The 21,509-nt window shown below is 38.4% G+C and overlaps 1 pseudogene across 1 annotated transcript; it reads left to right on the forward strand.

Annotated features, from left to right (window-relative positions):
- Window positions 1-8,372: 8,372 nt before the first annotated feature.
- Window positions 8,373-10,359, forward strand: LOC308658941 (ubiquitin-conjugating enzyme E2 E3-like; annotated as a pseudogene). The gene is made up of 2 exons: window positions 8,373-8,564; window positions 10,306-10,359. The product of its transcript is annotated as a ubiquitin-conjugating enzyme E2 E3-like (transcript).
- The last annotated feature ends 11,150 nt before the right edge of the window (window positions 10,360-21,509 follow it).

The following is a 21,509-nucleotide window of genomic DNA, read 5'->3' on the forward strand; positions in this document are numbered from 1 at the left end:
TGAACTGACCATGAGGAGGGGACCCTCATGAATGGAACTAATAATCTCATCACAGGTACCATGGAGGGGGCTCTTAATCCCCTTAGCCTTTTCACTCTTCCACCATGTGAGGACACAGCATTTGTGCCTTCTGCATCAAAGGGTGCACTGTGCACCTCCTCTGCCAGGTGAGCACCCAGCAACAAGCACCCTTTTGGAAGGACAGAGCAGACTTTACCAGACAGCCCATCTGCAACTGCCTTGGTCTTGGACTTCCCAGCATTTAGAACTATGAGAAAAAAAAAGTGTTGTTTTTTTAAATAAATTATCCAGCCTATAGTATTTTGTCATAGCATCACAAATGAACAATGGCACTTCTATAAATAGTTCATTTACCCAGTGACATTGTACCAGTGTTAATCACTTAGGATAATGAAGGACTGTGAAAAGTGAGAAGACTTAGAATATTTTATTTACTCCTTATTCCTACTCTTCATGGGTCCCATAACTGACCCAAGGAAAGAAAACAGCCATTAGGAAGTATTCAGAAGATGACACCAATATCTTTTCTCTAATTATATGGTTACTATTTAACCTCTAGGTATCAGATCACTGACAGCTTCATTAACGTGAATTTATTTTCTTGAAAATCACAAAAAAATACAAGAAATCATAATCCAAACCCTCAAAGTTGACCACTTTTAATAGTTTGACTTTATGATTTCATGCTAATATTTCTTTTATATCAGATATCACAGTGTGGTGCATATCAAACCAAATGTATTAGCTGCATTTTGCCAAAAATTTTTTGAGAAGGTTATTATTATCCCTAGTTCAGAGGAACTACGGCCCTTGAAGAGAATTATTTTAAATTAGATCCTGAGTTCTGCTAGTATATTCTGTGATAGACCATTTTCTTTTTCTTTCTTTCTTTTTTTTTTCATCTCCCCAAATCAGAATCACACTGTAGATACATACCACTTTCACATTTCTTGTGCCTGGTACATTTGTGAATTACCAAGAAGTTTATTAACAGCTAGACATCATTTTTCAATGATGATGAACAATAATAATTTCTCCTTTATTTTGTGGAATTTGAGAAGTCATTTACCTTTGCATGATTTGGGTCCATTATTCTGTCACAGCAAACATTTAATGATCAACTAACTATCCTGTGTCAGACTCAGTAACAGGGTTGGAATATGTATGTTTTGCAATTCTTCTCTCATGATATTCTTTTGGAGAATTTCACATAAGACATTTTAGCTATATTTAATCCTCTTGGCTAGAAAGGGAATGGATGTGGTCATTGTTGATGGACACAAAATAGCAGAGCCATCTGCAGAAGAAACTAGATCTGCCATATGATGTGGACAGTTTGTTCAACCCCCTACATCTTCAGGGCTGTGCTAAATCTCTAGGGACTTCTTCAGCAGTATATGTTCTCTTTAAATTGTATCCTTTAATTTCAGCACTGAGAGCAAGTAGAATGGGTCTGTGAAAAAAAACTCAGTGCCCTGTTTTCCTTATCTGAATGTTGGTCACATTGCAGGAACATGTTTGTGTATCTGTGCTTTTTTATGCCATTGTCTCCCTAAATTCTCTCCCTACATAAATATGTTCAGAGCTTTTTAAAAAGCTTAACTTAAAATACAAGGCCATTTTGCAAGATGCAGTCAAGGAAAGTACAGTACTGGAGGCAGGACAACTGCAGGTGTTCAGCACAGAGTTTTATCCTGAATAGAAGCTCTTTAGTCACAAGAAACCAAGTGCATGTATGTGCATGAGTGTGTGTGCCCATGATTGTGTCTATACATGAGTATGTGGGCACACAGCTAATGCCAGGTTTTCAGAATTTAATCAGAAGAATAATTAATGCATGTAGTACTGTTTTTGCACAAATAGCACTCCACAGGTACTTTTTCATGAATGGATGCATGAAGGAATGAATGAATGAACTTCTTAATGAATGAAACTACTATTCCTTGACCACTTTAAGTCAAACATTGTTAAAACACTTGTAGTTGAGGATTTTTGTGATTTATTTTCTTCATGGTAATTCTCATTAACTTAATATTCTATGGAACCACCATTCGACCCTGCTATTGCCCTTCTCGGACTATTCCCTGAAGACCTTAAAAGAGCATGCTACAGGGATACTGCCACATCGATGTTCATAGCAGCACAATTCACAATAGCTAGACTGTGGAACCAACCCAGATGCCCTTCAATAGATGAATGGATAAAAAATGTGGCATCTATACACAATGGAGTACTATGCAGCAATAAAAAATGACAAAATCTCCAGTGGTCTAAGTGCCTTCTCTATGCTCATAAGGACTGGTGACTGAATGCTACCTCTACATGCCTACAAGATGGGAGCTGGTTACCAGAAAGATCAAGAAATCATTAGAGGCATGGAAATTTCCTCTGCATTACTTGAAGTCTGAGAAGGCAAGAAAGGATAAAGGTTGAACTTAATCTCCAAAGGCTAATGTCTTACTCTATCTACCTATCTCACAAAACATCCATAATGTAGGTTGAAGAATAGTTTGTAGAATTATGAAATTTCTTAATTCCTGTAAAGAACATAAGATACTAAGAAATTATATTTGTACATTAACTATGTTAGCATATTCAAATAATAGTCATGTAAGGTTGTTGTTTGAGGAAAATTCCAAGCATCACCTGGAAATCTGTGCCTAGTCCAATATAAATAATGTTTGAATTAACAACTAAATATGATGTAATCACTCTAGCAAAGCAACTCTTTCCTCTTGTATATATGTGTGTGTGAGTGTGTGTGTGTGTGTGTGTGTATGTTTGCATATATATACATGTGTATGTGTGTGCACAGGTATTCAATTTGCTACAAGAACATGTACCTGCTTACTAAAAAGACTCTGCAAATGAGGATCAACATTGCAGCATTAACAACCATAAAACTTAATAAACTCACCGAAGTTGTGTGTTGCAAATACCAAATAATTACAAACAGCCATTAGGGACTGATACCAGAAGCATATGCACAGGCTCTGTGTTGCCTGAGCTAAATAACTACAGTGTATTTTAATGTAGTATGTGTTATATGAAATCCCAACAAAGAGATTCCATTATAAGAGATTGATTTGGGGTGAGGGAGGATGATATTATATTCATCTCTGTACAGCCTCTTAAAACTGATTTACTACAATGGCTTATAGAAGTAACAGAATTTTATTTGAATGAATATTCATTTGTTCACATCAAGTCTCAGTAGACAACTCTTTCCTTTTAAGAGGTCAAATTTTCCTCTTATCAGTGTTTACTATTGTGGTTTCCAATTGTCTATTTAGAGGATATAACATTAAGAATATATTTAAAGTGGAGTCTTGAAGGATAATGATGTAGAATCTGAAGCAGAGATAAATACGCTAATTACAAACAACAAAAATTTCAGATGTAAACATTGTAGTGACTTACCTTATATTTCCTGGCAGCATGGTGATCATTTCTCATCAACCAATCATGAATTCTCTCTCAAATTACCTTATTATCACACTGTTGGAGCTATAAAAAATTTATTTAAGAAAGAATATTATCAGGCTTGTGATGTGCATCAGTGGTACAGCACTTACATAGCATGCATGAGGCCCTGGAATTGAGTCTCCAGGATTGAAAAAAAGAAAAAGAAAAAGAAAAGAAAAAAAGAAATAACATTACCAAAAAGTGAAGTGACTTCTTTAAATAACCATAGAAACCAAATAAAGAATTTTCTTGTGAAGAATCTTTAGAAATTATACAATTCTATATGAATAGAAATTATTATCATTTGGAAGCCTGTCTGCATTTCTGCCACTTGCTATACAAAATATTGCTTTCTCCCATGCATACTTTTCAAGCAAACAGCAATATCAGAACTACAGATAGTCTGTTTGTTTCATAAGTTCATGTAATAGGGCCAGTTTATCATACCTATAGTTATTTTGGCTCTGCAAAAGGTTATTTTGGCAGAAGTTTTATTAGTGTCTCAAATTGTCTTTTAAGAAACTTGGCTAGGTTTAATGCCTAAGATGGCAAGTTATAAATTTCAAACCTTATTACTGCATACTCCCAATCACTTTCCCCAAGTCACTAGTACTATGAGATTTTCAGGTGCAGTGATTCAACATAAATTTGTTACAGAATTCCATAAACAAATAGGATAATTTTAGGAGCAGAGTTATAATGAGATAATGGTTTGGCTTTATTTTTTTAGTGCATGAAATGCCTAATATATTTGGCAGCATAACTTAATCTCCGTTATCTATTGAATTATTAGAAGAACAGATATAACATGTACACTAAAATATGAAGCTAATTCAAAAGCTATTTGAGTCCGCCTTCTTTCTGAAACTCTCAGACATATATCTATTCATGGGAAAAGGTACATTATTCTATGTACTACTACATTAACAAACCTAGCCTTAATAGCAACTGGGACAAAGTGCCTTAATTTTTATTATTTCCTTAGCATGAGGGGGCTTTTGTCGTAGCTCAGTGGTAAAGCACTTGCCTAGCATGTGTGAGGCACTAGGTTCGATTCTCAGCACTACATATAGTTTCAAGGATGAATTATGAGCATTGGAATTGCAGAGCCAACATGTTGCTTACTGTACAGGTTTGAAACATATTGTTAAATTTACAAAAATCATAAAGCATATTCATTGAGTGTCTACTCAAATATTGCTTCTCTTTAGCCTTCCTTACTCCCTGAGGCAAAAATGAAAACAATTAAGTGCTATGCACTAGGTCAACAGCTGATCAAACAACGAGCCAACAAAGTCCCTGCCTCTTGATTAGCTTATAGATTTATTAATAAGACAGACATTTATTAGATAATGATACACAAATATGTCGTGACAAACGAACTTACATGATCCTTCTCCTGCACATCTCTTGAACTTTATATCTAACTCCATTATGACATTACCCTTAAATTTAATTGGTACATTTTTTCTTCTGTTAGACTTAGTTGCTTAAGGGCAGGGACAAACATTTGTGACTATAGTGTCTAAGTGGATCAGAGTTTCTGCAGTCAGACAATCTTAAGGTACATCCTGTCTCCACAATTATTATGTATCTTTTGGATAATTTTTTGGCCTCTTGTGCCTCGGTTTCTTAATATATAAAATGAATAGGGATAGTTATAATATTAACCCTATAGTGCTGCAAAAGGATTAAGTCCTAGGACATGTACAGAACTGAAAATAGTGCTTGACATATGGTAAGTGCTTAAGAACTATTAGCTATAATCATCTTTCTAGATCTAGTATAAACATTTTGTAATGTCTACTGCCTAGCTTAATAGATAAATGCATTTAACTATATCAATAATTCTGAGTTCTTTAACATAGTCAACAAATTGATAAATGACTAGTCTTAAAAATTAGTATGTGCTTTTGCCATGACATGAAATTGAAAGTTTGATTATAATATAATCATTATTTTGCCTCTAAGAAAAATTGTTGTCAGCTAAACAATGGCATAAATTATAATATCAAGTTAAAGAGTTAATTCAAAGATGCAACATTTTATGTGCCATTATAAATGAAAAATCATTACCAATTAAACTGTAATAATATTTTTGTTACTTAGAATTTTTATTTTATGTTTATTGAAATAATTTTCTTAAACTTATTTGTTCTTGGATTTTTATCGTACACCACAATATAAAGAGCAATGGACAAGTTCATGCAATCCCAAGCAATGATAATTGCATCACAATTGCTGCCTAAGAGTGATTGACAACATCATTTATTGGATGGTACATTTTGATTTTAGAGATGATAAAAGGCACATGTTAGAATTAATGATATCACATATATATTTATATGTTACATATGATAGGGAGACCCTTAGAATATAAAGATTACTGATTCCCACACTTTCTCAGAAGTTGGGGTAGTCTGTGATGGGTGATGGTTTTAGATTTGCTGAGATACATATTGCACCTATTTTTTGTCAGGTGCCCAGGACATGGTTCTGCAGTTGGTGAATGAATGTGGAGGGTTAAGCACTCAATTCACATAGCTATGAGTGCACCCATGCAGAAACTCACTTTCCTTGTCATTGTATTCCTAAATATAAGAACAGACAAAGATTTCCTGTAGCCCTCTTAAATAACAAAAGTCTATTGTGGGGTAGTTATACACAACAAGCAAAACTACTCACCCGGCCAGGTAAGGATGCAGGGCTGGGGTACCCTTAGAGGGCAGCTGGAGCGGCGACGGCGAAGGCGACTGCGGCAGCGGCAGCGTAGTTCACGTGGCAAGGTAAGGTAGCGAGGCTGGGGTCCGCGTGAGGGGCAGCCTGGGCAGCTGCGGCAGCCTCCTTCAAGCGGCGAGGTAAGGTAGGGAGGCTGGGGTCCACGTGGGGGGCAGCCGGTGCAGGGGGGGCCGGCGACGCCACGGTGGCGGCAGTTTCGTTCCTTGCGAGGTAAGGGGCGGGGGAGGAGCCTGGGGTCCCCTTGGTGGTCAGGAAGGGCGGCGACAGCAGGACCTTCGTTCCCACAGCGAGGTAAGGTGGTGGGGCTGGGGTCCAGTGGGCGTCAGCCAGGGCGGCGGCTGCAGCTTCATTCTGGCCACCTGGCATGGGGCTGGGGTCCGCGTGGGGGGCAGCCTAGGCATGGCGGAGGCAGCTTCCTTCCCACCGCGGGGCCCGAGTCCATGTGGGGGCAGTGGAGGGGGGCGGCGGTGGCTTACTTCTGGCCGCGAGGTAAGGCGGCGTGGCGGTCGGCGTGGCGGTCGGCGTGGCGGTCGGCGTGGCGGTCGGCGTGGCGGTCGGCGTGGCGGTCGGCGTGGCGGTCGGCGTGGCGGTCGGCGTGGCGGTCGGCGTGGGGGTCGGCAGCCAGGTTGGCGGCAGCGGCGACTGTGGGGGCTTCGTTTCTGCCGCTAGGTAAGGTGGCAGCGTTGAGGTCAGCTTTCGGGGCAGCTAGGGATGCGGTAGTGGCGGTGGCAGCTTCGTTCCCGCCAGGAAGTAGGGCAGCGGGGATGATGTCCGCGTGGGCTTCAGCCTGGGCGGTGGCGACGGCAGCTTCATTCCTGCCCCGAGGTAAGGCAGCGGGTCTGGGCTCCTGTGGGCTCCTGGGTGGCAGCGGCTGCTTCCTTCTGGCCACAAGGTAAGGCGCGTGGGGGTCGGCGGGCGTGGCGGTCGGCGGGCGTGGCGGTCGGCCGGCAGCCAGGTTGGCAGCAGCGGCGACTGTGGGGGCTTCGTTTCTGCCGCTAGGTAAGGTGGCAGCGCTGAGGTCGGCTTTCGGGGCAGCTAGGGATGCGGTAGTGGCGGTGGCAGCTTCATTCTCGCCACGAGGTAAGGCGGCGGGCCTGGGTTCCGCGTGGGGGGCAGTAGGGGCGGCGGCGGCGGCAGCTTCCTTCAGGTGGCAAGGTAGGGCGGCGGGGCTGGGGTCCTGGGGGGTGGGCAGTTAGGGAGGCGGCGGCGGCGGCAGCTACGTTCACACTGGGTGTCTGCGCCACCGGTGTCCGCGATCTGCGGGGCCTTTTGGCTGCTCATATTGTTTGGCGGTTGGGGCGTCAAGCTGTCCGTGGGCGGCCCTCCCCACAAAGGGCCGCGGAGCTGCGTGGACGCCGGCAGCAGCAGCGGCTGGCCTATGAGGGCGCAGACATTTGTTGCAGTTCTTGGGGCTTTGTTGTTTTTCCTTGGGCTTTTACCCTTCTTTTTGTTAATTTTGGATAAAATGTCCCCCTGATGTAAAGATTGAGCAAGGAACTTTGGTGATGTGGCGAGCTTTGCCGAAAGTTCAGGTTGGATTCTGCTTTTCCTATAATGGCGGCTGGATGAATCTTCACTGCTGGCTGTGGAAAAGGCTAGAGCAGCTTGTTAGTTGAATTTTAAATTTCCCAGTGTTGTTTTTAAAGGTTTTACATGCATAGAAGAGGAATGTTCACTTTAAATAAGCATATGAGCGATTAACAGGGTATGTTTCCTCTGGGAAAGGGAATTTGGTAGCTCTGACGCATGTCAGTCTGTGAATATTTAGACGTGTAGTGACTTTTTAACATTTTTCATAAAAATCTGTTATTTACAGTTATGTTGTTAATACCCCTTGCCTTAAGTTCCCCAGCAAATCTTTTTCATGCCTTCTGAGAAAGTAGACAATTGATAGATTATCCAAGGAATGGAAAAAATGTGAGTGGGTGATTTCGGACAATCCCTGAGAGCTGGCATTGTAAGATTCATCCTATCCCCAGTAACATTTTCATACAATGAATGTGAACACTTTTGGAACCTTTTTATAGAGATACAATTTGGGAATGATATTAAGATAAGGAAAAGCTGTTGATTGATTTCTTAGATTAACATTTCTTCCCTCTTCTCTTTTCTCTTTAAAAAAGTTGTCCAAGTGATAACTTCATCAAATGGCCAGTGATAAGCAAATGTCCAATGATGACAGCCCCAGCACCATCAGTGGCAGTTCAGATTCAGACCAGCAAGACCCTTCTGCTCCAGAGCCTGAAGATCATGAAGAAAGAACCTTCTGTCACCCAGCGGAAGAAAAGCACCAAACTCTCTAGCAAAACCACTGCAAAGTTATCCACTAGTGCTAAAAGGTAACATTGTCAGGTTGTCTTCCAAGCAATTGGATGCTTTTATTTTTACATCAAGAACAATACTCCAGAAATACTTCATGACCAATTTTATTTGTACTTGAATGAATTGTCATCCTTTAGGGAACATAAAAACGTCCTCACTAAAATTATGCTTCTAAGCAAACTTATTCTGTACTTTGGTAATTTCAGGAAGAGTCCTAGAGACTGATTCTCATCCTGACAGTTTAAGGAGTTGGCAAGGAAAATTTGTGAAACTGAATTAGATGGTACATTGGGGATGTTTCCTTTTGTTATACTCTTGAGTGAAATTAGCATGTGTTCACGTGGGTGTCAGTCCAGGCATCTGTGGTGGCAGCTTCATAAAAGGAAATGTGTCACATTTCATGAAAGGAAATGATGAAAAAAGTTTATATTTGCTAAAAAATGTTGAATGTCAGGCCTTGGCTTTTTTTTGAAAGCAGATTTTAAATTTGCTTAGTTTTACAAACCAGTCTTTAAATCCTTCATAATAGGTATAATTTTTTGTAGTTATAGTTATCCCTCCTTGTTCTTGTGAGAACAAATAAAACTGAAAAGCAGCCGTTAACAATCTCAGGTGACACTTTGCTGTTAAAACTTTGCACATCTTTAAAACTCATGGATGTTCTTGACATAGTAGTGAAAATCAACAGCAGGAAAAAACATTTTGTTGGTTGTAAGTGAAAGATTATTTGTTTCCTGCTGACTTTTATTTTCTATGATGGCAAAAAAAAAATCCATCAATGGGACTCCATCAGTGATAGTGGTTGTATTGAGTAGAACTCTTGTATCAAACAAAATGTACCTATAGCATTACCTAATGTTGATGTTTTGTTGTTTTTCATTGATCACAACTAAAAGAAAAAGAAAATATAAAAACTGATCAATTATTGCATTTTATTCATGTTCTTATTTTTCTATACATTTTCACCGTCATTGCACCATTAATCAAACACTAATGAACTTGAGAATATTATATTGAATAGCAGCAGTCTTTGAAATAATTTAAAATTCTTCTCAGTGTGTTGTAATTTTGTGGAGAGAACAATAAACAACTTTTGAAAACATTTTAAATTTCAAGAAAATCAGAGAAATGCTCTTTTTCCCCTTACCTCAAGGCCCTCTTTCCTCCAAGAGTATGAAATTTAAATTTACGTGCTGTACCTAAGATCAGAGAAAAGAAATGGTTAAGTAAGCTTGCTAAAATAGTCCTTGGAAGTTTTTCATTGGTAAAAGTATTTGTAAATTTTAAACTTTTTTTTAAACAGATAAAATATTGACAAAACTATTAATGTGCTCTTGCAATAGCTTTCTAATTTTTACCACAGTGAAAGTGGATTGAAGTCATTGTCAAAAATATTCTAGTGCTTTTCCTCCTTCCATTTTGTCTCATTTGCATATAAGCTTCAAAAGAGAATTTCTTTGGTAAAAAGAGTTTTAAAATAGATTTTATATCCTTCTGTTGAGTAGTAGTGGAGGACTTTCTCAACTCAGGTGTAAATGACTTACCTATTTACAGTAGCAAGTGAGAAAAAAAGCTGAAATTTTCTGTTAAGGAGTTTGGGTTATGCCTCTGAGAACAAAGAGGAAGCAGCCATGTTAGCATTACTGAAGGCAAAACCAGCCATGCATTTACCTGCATGATGGTAGAGGGCATTCTGATTTTCTGGTTATTCTGTAGACTGTCTCAAATCCTTTTTGTCTGTTCCCATTTCACTAACAGAATTCAGAAGGAGCTAGCTGAAATAACCCTTAATCCTCTCCTAACTGCAGGTAAGAAACAAATTTTGTTATTTTGATTTCTAAATTGTGGAACGATATCAGGAGATGAATGTATTATCCTTGTATGTATGTGCAGCAGAAGAGGCTAGCTAGCTATGTTTGCTTCCTTAAAGCTTTGCAAGTGCTTTAAACAAAAATTCCCTAGGTGAATTAAATTAAATTAGGAGAAAAATACTCTTTAGCATGTATCATATATTCTGTACTTATGAATGTACTGATCTTGTGCTTCTTCCTGAGATTTGAGTGGTGTTGATTTTTCTGTTGTTTTTCTGTGGAATACATTTATTCACAAGTATTTTGTAGAAACCTGTAAGGTTTTAAGTTTTTAAGTTAGTGCTTGTGTGCAATCTGAACTGATTTTCCAAATTTAGAAATTGTTGAATATGGTGTTACAAAATGTAAAAGCATTAAACAGGAGTATAGTTGTTTCTGTTTGATTTATTCAGTAACTTGCCTAAAGGACAACTTTTATGTGCTAAGCTATGGTTGTAGTTGTTATTTTCTAGAAAACACATAGTTGGAATTATTTACATTTTAAGCAAATATCCTAATGACTTGGGAAAATTCTTAGCAGTAAATTAATTGGAATTGTGAGAAGAATCAAATTCAGTGGAACTCAGAATTTAAGATTGGTTGAAAAATTGTATTAAAAGTAGCTGGTTGATTTTTTTTCATTTGTGTCTTATATAGTGTTCTGTTTATTTTTGAATGGTGACTGTATGGTTGACAAAATTCACCAAATTTAGAGAGCAATATTATAAATAAATTGCATAGAAGTATGTGCTCAAGAATGAGAGGGGAAGGGATGCTAGAATTAAGGCAGCGTTATGATTTTATATAAAAATGTTTTGGTGTTTAACCTGTGTTTTTGCTACAAATTGTGTTTGCTCATGTTGATCAGCACCATCTCTGAAGTCTACATGAGACATAATAAGGAATAATCCATTTGCTACTTATTGTGTGTGTTAACAAGATCCCCAGATAAGGGGGATCTGATCCTGATTTATCCAGTGAATTAACAGTTTTGCTTATATTTGTAGTCGCAACCATTCAGTTTAAAAAGGAGACATGAATGTGAACTAAGTATAAACAGAGTGGTATGTCAGATCTCAAAATATTACTTAAAAAGTATACTGCTCAATATTGTAGCCACTAGCCACATTCTGACTATGGACCAGGTTGTTGTGGCTAGTTGAAAATGTGATATGCTGAAAGTGTGAAAGGCATACTGGATTTTGAAAACTTACTACAATTTGTAAAAGAATAAATATTTTAAAGATATTTATTACATCTTGAAATAATATTTGGCATGTTTAGTAAGTGTTTTAAAATTTTTATTTTTTATCATTTTAGCATAGTTATTAGAAAATTCAAAATTACGTGTGTAACTTGCATTATAATTTTGTGAAACAGTATTGCTTTAGAGAAGAAGTAAATGAGTATTTATTTTAGCCTTCTAAATGGTGTGTCAAATATGTACCATTTAGGAGGTCAAATTAAATTTGCTCTGTGGAAGAATCACTTAACTTTCAGAGTATATTCTGATAATTTCCATTATGAAAGATGTAAAGATCTGTCAATTTAAACTCACATGTCTTAAAGTTGCATGTCAGGTCAAACGTTTTTAAGGGTTTCTGTTGATTTTCTGCAAATGGCTTAAACCAGTGTATGAATATACATCTAGAGAACATAGTAGACATATTGAATGCTTTCAGAGCAGTAATGTACTGGTACATTTGGTAAAGGAATGTACTTTAAGTGTTTAACCCGGGACTGTTTCCACAAGGTCACAGGATTATTTTAGATGGAGTAAAATAATCTAAAATAATAATAATATTTCTGTGAAATAGAAAGTAAGTTTCACTTATGGTGTATTTTTTCTCTTTGTATACCAGATTTCATTTAAGTTCATGAAATAATGCTTAACATTTAGTGATTTAACTAGTGAAGCAGTAAAACTTTGGGTTTGCTTGTGCATAGTAACATGGAATACTTATATCTATTTTCTTTTGTCACAGTCTTTGGTGACTGTTGGCTATTGAAAAGGACATCTTTTAACTTCTCTAGTTCTTTAATATCTGAGTTTCTTTATGGCTGTGTAAGTGATTCAGGAAGAAAACAAATGTAAAATACAAGTTTCTTAGGAAATTAGAAGTTGTTTCTTACTACTTTGGGGAGAGACTTTTTTCCATATACCTTATATGTAAAATAATGCAGATGCTTTTGTGTGTCTTTGGATTCTTCTGGGTAGAAGGTTAGTTCTTGTAATTTTGATAGAAAAGCCTAAATTTGTATTGTGTTTTTGCTTTCATGCCAGAAAATGCAATAGATTGTGGTATTACATTTCTTTTAACTCATAGCTGCATAAATGAGAATTTTAGCTTATGGTAGTTGTATTATTTAGATTTGTTAATTTATGTTGTAATTAAAAATGGGATTCCACAATCTTAAGTACATTTAGAATTTGTGGGTTAATATTGCATGAGACCTTTGAAACCTTATGCTTGCTACTTCCACGTGCAATTATTTAATTATGGCTTTTGGTGTGTGTGTGTGTGTGTGTGTGTGTGTGTGTGTGTGTGTGTATGTATGTATGTATAAACTTGTCAAAGTATGTGACAGTGTTAATTATCCCTCAGGGAAGAAATGTTAAGTGTATCTGGGTACATTCAGGAAAATGTTGAATGAGATATAGGAAAACCAGAATTACTTGTACTAGGGAGATTTGTCTTAAATCCCATCTTTTGTTTTAATTAATAAGTTATTCTTTAGTTACATAATTAGGTCTAATATACACATCCAGGATGGCCTTTGGGTAGATATCATTGTCAAATTAAATGCATGACTTTAAAAGTGTTTGATTATATGTCAATAGGTATATTTCTTTTTCTTTTAGTAAAAAAGTTTGATAAAGATTTAATTTCTAATGATTTGATGGTATTTTAGGTTTTAAGTATTGAAGGCCTGTGGGCCAATGCATTTTAAACACAGAGAAATAATATATGTTTTTTGGTTTACATTTATACTTTTTACATTCTATATTTTAGATTAGGGTATAAAAATGAATTCACCAGTGAGCGTGAAGGGAAATTATTATGAACATCCCTTTGTTTTACAGAAAGTTATGGACGAGAGTTGTTTAGTAATGTGTTGACATTTATGTTCTATTTATCAAAGGATGTGCTTCCTTTTCCACTTACAGTCAGCACTTGTGTAAACAGCAAAAGTTTAGAAAGGTGCTGGATTTCTAAGTTAATCTTGAATTTCTTTTCCTATGTAGAGGGTACAGACATGTACTCCTAAATATTAATGGGTTTGGACTGAATCTATGTTAAAGAAGATATTCAAGAGTAATTGTAAATCATTTTTGGATGAGGAAAGGCCTTATTGGGGGGTAGATATTATAGTTTCAAGTTTATATTAATCATATGTTGACTAGCAAAACCTGAAGTCAGCTACTACAATACTTGTAAATACTATAATACTTGCAAATTTTGTTAAATTTATAAGAAAGAAAAAGAAGTAGCATAAGTTCTAAATCAGAAGTTGGCAATTTGCACATAAGAGTAATATTCTGAGGATAAACTGTGTTTCTGATGGTTGCCATATCTCTCACTATTGTCCAGTGTAGATTAGAACTTTGCTAATTAAAGTGTGATCTACAGACTAGGAACATCTGTATCATGGGGTGTGATTGTTAAAACTCAAAATGTTGTTTTCTCCTAACCAGAAGTACTGAGTCTGAATCTGAATTTAATAAGATTGCTAACTGAATTGTGTGTCTATTGAGGTTGGAAAACTCCTGCTACTGAAGCAAGAATGTTCAGATCCATGCTGTGCCACTATTGGCATGCCACTTTATATAAGTTATGGGATATTTTTGTTCTTCAGTTTCCCAAGTTGTAAAATGAAGATTAAGTTGATCTCCCCATTGTATAATTGTTGTGAGGATGAAATGAATTTGTTGAAAGTTTTGTTAACCACATAAATTGGATCCCTAAAATGGATACAGCACTTGCTGTTGTTTGCTCCAGTGCATCCACATCCTACTTATAGGAATAATTACATCTTAATTCATCATCTAATTATTGAGTACATATCAAGCAGTTTGTTTTTAATGTGAATAAAAGCAGGTTTTTTAAAACTTGAGCTAAAACAGAAAATTAGCCTAAAAGTGTTGATCATAGATGAACAAATACTCAATCCCTTCCAAAAAAATATGTGTAAACTTAATGATACTTAAAAAGAATGCGTTGGGGCTGGGGCTGTAGCTTAGTGGCAGAATGCTTGCCTAGCATGTGTGAGGCACTGGGTTTGATCCTGAGCACCACATAAAATATATGCCTGTCCATCTACAACTATAAAAAGAATGTTTTAAAAAGTATTTATAAGAATATTATGACTATGACTGCCCAGTAAAGTATAATAAAATTTTTTAGATAGTTGTGTTAGTTAATATTTCCCCTCTTTAAATATCCCATTTTAAGAGTTTGTGATTTTATTCAGAATGCAGTAATTTCAATATTTGTAAAATTTACATTCATAATAGTATAGTTTACCAATTACTTCAACATAATGTAGTGTAATTCCAGGCAAAACAGTGAGTTGGAATTCGATAAAAATATTAAATAACTCACATTCTTTACTTTTTTCATAATTGCGATATTTAATATTATTCACTTAAAGATTATTTAGCTATCATTTCTATTTGCTTATAGGAAGTAGTTGACTCAAATACCTACTTTCTCTTCTCGAAGTTTGTAGAAGTTCTCTCTTCCAGGGTTTTGATGGCATGATGCAATGAATAGGCAGAGCTGGGGTTGGCGAGAAACACCTACTATTCAATAGATGCAGCCTGGCAAATGCCCCAGGCTGCCCCAGCTGCCATGAGTGACCATGGCCTCCCTGAGTATATGCAGGGTCTTGTGCTCATGTCCACATGCCCCCTTTCTGGGTGTTAGCTCCTTTTAGGCTCAAAGAAGCCTATGAGCTAAGTCTCATGGGTTGCCTGCTTCACAGAGGAACATGTAACATGCGCAGTCAGGTAACTGGCTCACATTCCCAAGTCATCACCCCAGGCACCTGGATTCAGAGAAAATCTGCCTTCAGAGCCCCCAGCCCTTAATTTCCACACACCCTCATCTCGAAGGACCTGAGCACCCATGTCCTCCTGGAAGACTGTGGGAGAGCTGACCCCATCCACAGGCAAACCCAGAGGCTGTTCTTTGGAAGAATCTCCCCTGTGGGGAACATCATGCTCCATGGGACAAGTCCATGAAAAGATGCTCAACATCATTAGCCATCAAAAACAAATCAAGAATGTAATGAGCTCCCACCTTATAACCACTAGGACAGCCTCAATCAATTAGACAACTAATAGCAAGTGTTGCTGAGGATGTGGGGAAACCAAATCCTTGTCCACTGCCAGTGGGGACAGATCATGGTGCAACCTCATGCAAAGATGGATTGGCAATTCCTCAAACTGCATGGCCCAATAGTGCGACTCCTAGGCATGCACTCTAGAGAAATGAAGACTCTGTCTACACAGAAACCAGGACATGAGTGTTCACTGAAGTATTACTCATAATGGCCCCAAGATCTATCAGTGGATGAAGGGGTAAACTATATATGGCAGATAATACCATGGAACGTTACTCAGGAAGGAGTACTGATTCATGACACAACATATAGGAACCTGGAAAAGAGGATCTCGGTGAAAGAAGCCATTCACAAAAGATCACATATCAAATGCTTCCTTTAATGGGAAAAGGAAGCATTCAGAAAATGCAAATATAGAGACAACAAAAGTAAATCAGGAGCTGCTCTTGAAAAACAAATCCCCTCCTAGTGTGTCCAAAGTTTCTTTCTGGGTGATGAAAATGTTCTAGAGTTAGACGGGGTGGTGGTTTCACAACCATGTGAATATATAAGAAACCACTTACTTGCATTATAGACCTTGGTATGTGAAGTATATATCAGTAATGCTGCTTAAAAGGGAAAATAAAGCACAGATCTTGGAAATAAAAAAAAAAAGAGAGAGAGATGCTCAAGAAAAAAATGAGCTTTTATTTACTTTTACCATTTCTCTGAAATGCATTTTTGTATTTCTCTCAGCCAACAAAAGAGCACACACACACACACACACACACACACACACACACACACACACACACACACATCTTTTGTCCCTATTTGAAATGTGCAAATAAGGTAGTGAATATCCCAGATACTCACACCCTCTCCTGCCCCAGAAAAAAATGATACTGTTTGTAGTTTAATATGTTTTTTGATTTATTTAGAATGTTTTTCTAAAGCATCATAGAAATAGCAATGGCACACACCCCCTTGGTGGCCATGCTGAGGAGTGCAGTCACTTCCCAGTGAAAACTGACTTTTTACCTCTCCTAACAGATTAGGGGACTTGGAGTCCTCCTTCACAATACCTCCAGGGTTCCTTTCCTTCTAGGGCCTTAATCAGACTTGCTGGCCCAGCTCTTTTAGATGACAGTTTGATTATCTAAAATGCCATCAACTGCCTTCTCATGAAGTAAGATCATAATAAATCTTCAGGTATTAAATCTATCAGATATTAAAAATGATAATGGATGGCATTGGAGAAGATAATGCTAAGTGAAGTTAGCCAATCCCAAAAAAACAAATGCCGAGTGTTTTCTCTGATATAAGGAGGCTGACTCACAGTGGGGTAGGGAGGGGGAGCATGGGAGGAATAGATGATTCTAGATCGGGCAGAGGGGTGGGAGGGAAGAGGAGGGGACAGAGGATTAGCAAGGACGGTGGAATGTGATGGACATCATCATCCAAAGTGCATGTATGAAGACACAAAAATGGTGTCAAGATACTATATATACAACCAGAGATATGAAAAATTGTGGTATATATGTGTAATAAGAATTGTAATGCAAAAAAACAAAAAGAAAAAAACAAAGTATATGTATAAAGACATGAATTGGCATGAACATACTTTATATACAAAGATGAAAAATCGTGCTCTATATGTGTAATTAGAATTGTAATGCATTCTGCTGTCATGTATTTAAAAAATAAAATCAATTAAAAAAAGAAAAAAATGATAATAAGTTGTGGATCTATGCTTTAGATCTAAAGTCAGTAATTGGAGTGATTTTAAGAGATGAAACACTTCCTGAAATCTTTTTGACTCAATAGGACTTGGAACATAAATACATACAGGAAATTTCTAATTTATAAGTTAAGCCTATATGATGGTTATTTTATGTTGTCAACTCGATGGGCTATTTATTAAGTTTCCAGATATTTTTTGGTTAGGCATCATTCTGGGTGTGCCTGTGAGGATGTGTCTGGATAAGATTAATATTTGCTCCACTAAGCCAGGTAGGGTGGTGCAAGCCTGGAATCCCAATGGCTTGGGAGGCAGAGGCAGGAGGAATGTCATTTCAAAGCCAGTCTTGACATCTTACCAAGGCCCTAAGCAACTCAGTGAGATTGTCTCTAAATAAAACATAAAATAGGTTGGGGGTATTGTTCACTGGTTAAGTGCCAATGGGTTCAACACCCAGTACCTAAACAAAAAAAAACGAACAAATAAATAAAGAAATTTAACCCAGTAGACCCAGTAAACCAGATTGTCCTCCCCAGTGTGGGTGGGCCTCTTCCAAATCCTTTCGAGGTCTGAATAAAACAAAAGACTGCTCTGCCCAACTGTCTTGGAGCTTGGACATCAGTCCTCCCTGCCTCTGGACTTGGGCTGGACTTGTCCCATCAGCCCTTCTGCTTCTCAAGCCTTCAGACTCAGACTAGAACATTACCACTGGCACTCCTAGGTCTCCAGCTGGCAGATGGCAGCTCCCCGACTTCTCACCCACCATAAGTCCATGAGCCCATAACTTGGAAATGTTTCTCTCTATGTGTACAATCTTCTATCTGTTTCATATTTCTTATTATTTTTTCTTGGTACTAGGGACTGAACCCAATAGTGATTAACCTCTCAGCCATATCCCCAGATATTTTTAACATATATTTTATTTAGAGAAAATCATCTTGCTGAGTTACTTAAGAGTGCCATGCTATGTAGTTGAGGCTGGATTTGAACTTGAGATCCTCCTGCCTCAGCTCCTGAACAACTGGGATTACAACCATGCACCATCACACACAGACTACAATTTCCTACTTATTCTGTTTTTCTAGAGATTCAAGATTACATACTATACTCCTCCTTCCTTCCTTCCTTCCTTCCTTCCTTCCTTCCTTCCTTCCTTCCTTCCCTCCATCCTTACTTTTTTCCTTCCTTCTTTCTTTCCTTCCTTGCAATGCCAGAGATCAAACCTTGTGCACACTAGAAAAGCACTCTACCACTGAGTTACTCTCACAGCCCTTTTTTAAATTTTATTTTGAGACAGGGTCTTTCCACGTTGCCCAGGCTGACCTGGAACCTGTAATCCTTCTGCTTCAGTCACCAAAGTAGTTGGGGTTACAGAATGTACCACTTCACCTGGCTTCCATTTATGAAATGATGATGTCATTTAAAAGTATAAAAAAGAGGCATTTTGAACCTGTCACAGGTTGTGTGGAACCTGTGGATTCTTGCTCACATGCATCACCTTACTGCAGTTATGGTAAAGTGACAGACAACTCCAACTGTGGGACATGTGACAAAATATGTGATCCTTGTCAGGACAGTGCAGGCCATTCATGGGAAAGTACATTTAAGTGAAACTTGTATTCCAATGAGCTCATAGAGTAGGAAAGGAGCTTAGTGGGAGAACCGGGGCAGCTCCAGGGCTCTCTCTGTGCTAGTCAATGATACTGCACCAAAGTTCCCACCATGGTCTGCTCACTGTGGTAGCCGTGTAAGATGTCACCCTTGGAGCAGTGGGCTGAGGGACATATGGATGCCCTTCAGTAGGCTTGCACCTTCTCTGGAAGTGCACACTGAGGCCAAGATGAAAAGGTCAAAAGCAAACACTGTAAAGTAGGAAAAATGAAAAAAAAAAAAAAAACAACCACTTATTACAACTAAGTTTGTCAGGCCTTAATACTTTGGGATATTTGATTCACTACATTCTAATAAGAATAATATAGAGGGCTGGGGTTGTGGCTCAGCAGTAGAGCGCTCACATAGCACGTGCAAGGCACTGGGTTTGATCCTCAGTACCACACAAAAATAAATAATATTGTGCCCAACTACAACTAAATTTTTTTTTAAAAAAAGAATATATTATAGTTGGGCATGATAGCACATTCCTGTGTCCCACAGGCTTGGGAAGATGAGGCAGGAGGATGGCAAATCCAAAGCCAGCTTCAACAAAAGTGAGGCACTAAGCAACTCAGTGACATCCTGTCTCTAAATAACAAAATAGGGCTGGGGAACCAGTTCAGTGGTTGAGTGCCCCTGAGTTCAATCCCTAGAACCCCCCATCCCCCAAAAAGAATTTATTATACATAATACTTAGACCCCTGATCTCCCTCTTGGCTGTTCTGTTTGCTTCCCACTTGCCTCACGAGCACTATTCTCATCTTGATGTCCACTGTATGCATGTTTTAATGCTATTTCATGTGAGTATATTGTTTTACTCAGAGGATAAAATTTATGGAGGTGGGAATATACTCAGTATATCTGGATTGTATGCTTCAAAGTGGTTAAACTGATAAAATTTATATGTATTTTAACCAAATACACAGAGAAAACTTAAATGGACTTTGTTATGCTTTTTATGAAAACTTTCCCATTCAACCCTCTCAGGCTGAAGTATTCTTTCTTTAGTACACTTCATGAACTTGCTACAGATGACCTCACCCACAACCCTTTATGCTCATAGGTGTACATGTCTTTAACTCTTGAATGAGAAGCCCCCGGACCCCCAAAATCCAGATATCATTTTTTAGTGTATTATAGTAGTTAGAAGCCTATGTTATCAAGGTCTATGGAAAGGAAGAAGGAAAGATGGAGGTTGAAATTGAGGAAAGAAAGACTCTAAAGAGTAAATATGAATAGGCTTCTCAAAACGTGAACAATGAAGGTAAAACAGGGTGGTAGTAAAAGGTAGAAGACACAGACTTTCAAAGGAATCCGTGGATGAGTGAGGAGGAGGATGGTGACCCTGGAGGTGAACTAGCAACACAGGAAGAGTCAGCAAGAAGGATGAGTGCAGCCAGCCTCAAAGAAATTAAAGTGTAGGGAGAATTTTTATTGACACTTGCAAAGGAAATTCAGGGAGCACAGTGCGGTGGATTGAGAGGACTTGGTTAAATCAAGATCTTCTGAAAATGTTAAGTTTTTGTAAAAAGGCTTCAGTGTGGGGAAATAGCTCCATGAGAATTGACTTTCAGTCCCTCTTAGATATCCCTGAATGACTTGTGATTAGGAGATCCGCAGGAACATGGACACTACAACGAGCCACAGTCATTATCAAGGGCTTGCTTTATCTCATTCATTCTGGAACAACCCTGTGAGGTCTGTAATAACATCTCTCTCAACTTATGAAGACACCAGGCTCAGTGTGGTTAAGTGGCATGCCCAGCCCCCACTTTCCCCCCCTCCATGTTGCGCTTATGCCAATAGATTTGCTAGAACCGGCCACCATGCCAGGACATTTTAGAATAATGTGCCAGAACCACCTGGTGCCCAGGGTCATCAGAACAGCTCTCTGTCTAACACTACTGACTGACATGGCCTTCCCAGTGACTCACTGCCCTCTGCCACTCACTCCAGACCCACAAGTTCCCCCCCGAACCATCCTGCCTCTTGGGAGTCACAGGGGTCCTGCTGCCTCTGACACTGCAGATAGGAGTTAATGATAAACGATGTTGAAATACATTAAATAAAAAATAAATAGGGGAAATACAGTAAGAAGGGGCCTAGGGAAAGAGAAATGAAGGCCTTCTGTGTAGGAGGCAGGATACTCCCTGTGATGTCCTCAGAGTCAACCTCAGTCTTCTGGTCAACATTCCTACTTTCAACCTGGGCCCAGATGTTATGATGGAAGAGGAGGAAGACATGGAAAACAAGAACTTTATTAGGAAAACGCAAAACCATGCTAACATTACAACATGGGCGGGGGAATCAATTAAAATTCTGGGTGCATAGGGTTCCTAACTAGAGGGATCCTTGAGTTTGGAGTCTGTGGCCTCCAACCAAATGTCTTCTCT

The sequence above is a fragment of the Spermophilus citellus genome (assembly GCF_964194105.1).
Source record: "Spermophilus citellus genome assembly, chromosome: 10".
NCBI classification, from domain to species: domain Eukaryota; kingdom Metazoa; phylum Chordata; class Mammalia; order Rodentia; family Sciuridae; genus Spermophilus; species Spermophilus citellus.